We start from the raw sequence: 2,261 nt of genomic DNA, 5'->3' as shown, positions 1-2,261 counted from the left end.
AACTGCCGCTCGTGGTGCTTCAGATGCTGAGAGACGCAAAGCTCAACTTACTTTTTCTGGGGTGTAGGTAGAAAAAATAGGTGTCATACCAAGCTAACTAGAAAAGTATGTCATTACATGCAATGACAACATTATCAAAAACCACCTGCCTTAGCTTCCTACAAGAAAACAAATGCTCCAGGCTTCATTTCTAGCAAGACCATGCATGCTATCTAACTTCTACCACAGCTACGTTCTGGACAGGGCTGAATGACAAATGTAGCAGAACGTGGTGGCTCGCACACGTGGCCGACAGAGGCACGGAGCTCCTGGCACTGCGTCCTGGTGTCTGCTCTGTCAGGGAGGGCTCAGATGGACCAGCCACTCCTTGCTGGAGGCACCTGCCTGTGATTCACTCCTCAGTCCCCTCCAGCAGCCATGCCCAGGCGGCCCCCTTTACAGCTGGAGGCCCCTCATACAGCAGGGCCAGGGCCAGGGCCAGGGCCACCCTCAGCCTCACTGGACCCATGTGGGGCTGCCCCACCTCCAGCCCCAGCTGGAGCCCATCAGGAGCAGGGGCCCTTGCCAAAGCCCCACAGCACATCACCCCCTTCCCTGTGCCTGTCCTCAGCCATCAGCTCTGCACCCAGGGGCTGCAAACACATCCAGGGGCACAGAGGAGGTCACAGACAGTGAGATACAGAACAGAAAAAAAAAAAACAGTGACAGTACGCAAGACAAAGAGATAGAGAAAGAAAGATAAGAAAAGAAAGAGAGAGATAGAAAGGCAGAGGCACAGGGCAGGCATGCAGAGGCGCAAAGAAAAGCAGGCCAGAAAACAGGCTGGAGAAATTAGGTGGGGGGAGAAGACGGATGCAGATCAGGACAAAGAGATGGAAAAGGCAAAAACAGCAATGGGCCGCAGGACAGAGACAGAGGACAAACAAAGGAAGGAAAGGGAGCAGAACAAAAGTGCAGGGATACAAAACAAAAGGAAGCGGTAGAACAAGAGATTTAAAGGGAGAGAGAAAGGGGGAAGAGCATACAAGAACAGACAGAAGAGGAGAGGTAGAAGGAAACAATAACAACAACAACAAATCACAGCAGCTTGGGAAAGGTAGGGGTCACGGGAGCGGCAGGGAAGGACAGGGACGCACAAGAGAGGAGGCAGAGCCGCAGGGGCCGGGGACTCACCACAGCTCTCACTCCCGGCACTGCTGGGAGAATCTGACAGGCCAGATGCTGCTTTCTGCTTCTCTCCTCTTCTGTAACTCCGACCACTTGGCTGTCCTCCACCTAAGAGAATACGTGGGTGTCCTACAGCTCTTAGACAAAAAGCTTCCTAGACACGTAGCCACCCACCCACGCTCGCTCGCTCGCGCGCTATGTGGCCGTACCGTGCTTCAGGTTCCACGTACAGACTGTGCAGTGCGCACTGGCGGTCTGGCCTGCTGAAGAGTACAAAGAGGGATCCTTCCTCACCCGGAGAGGCAGGCTAGGCTCTCTCTGGCCTGCAGCGGGAGGCAGCTGCTGGCTGGCTGGCCTTTGGTTTCTTCTTCTCTACCTTTCTGTGGCCTCTCCAGCTTCAGCTGCAGCAGCTCCTCTCCACAGGCAGTAAGCGCTCCATCCGTTCATTTTCGCTCCCGCACCGCCAGGAGAGCGCGGCCGGGCAGAGACAGCCCACACAAGCCTGAGGCGAGTGCAGTCAACAGCGTTCCCAAGGGAGGAACGGACAGCCACGGCCTCTGGGAGAGGGAAAGAAGAAGCAGCGACCGTTATTACCGCACGCGGCCCCTGGCCAGAGCGCCTGCTGCCGCAGGGGATTCTCCAGATACACTGAGGTCCCCCCTCGCAGCCTTCAGGGCAGGCCGTGGCCCGGTGCTACGGGACAGGCTCCAGGGAACGCGCCGGAGCGGCGGGCAGCTGCACGGGGCCGGGGGAGGCTCGGGGGGAGCTCTGGCGAGCTGGGGAGGTGCCCGGTGTCTCCGCCCAGGAGGGGGGGCCCCCTTGTTACAGGACATAAACATTGAAAATTAAATATCAATATGAGGTGATTCTTGCTAACTATAGAACTGTAGTCACATAGGTTAAATTTTATACGAAATCTATTTGTCCTTAGAGGGAGTGGGACCCTAGAGATCTTATAATACGCATTTGTTAGAAGCTAGCCTAGCATATCTTTAATACAATGGTAAGTCCCAAACACCCCCAAACACCACCTGCAGAAATAGGCCCTGAGCCATCACTTTGGAGCCAGGAAAATCAAGCAGCACCGCGACCTG

Source organism: Chlamydotis macqueenii, unplaced genomic scaffold (assembly GCF_036417535.1).
Source record: "Chlamydotis macqueenii isolate bChlMac1 unplaced genomic scaffold, bChlMac1.mat HAP1_SCAFFOLD_238, whole genome shotgun sequence".
NCBI lineage: Eukaryota > Metazoa > Chordata > Aves > Otidiformes > Otididae > Chlamydotis > Chlamydotis macqueenii.
Note: the sequence above shows the minus strand (reverse complement) of the source record.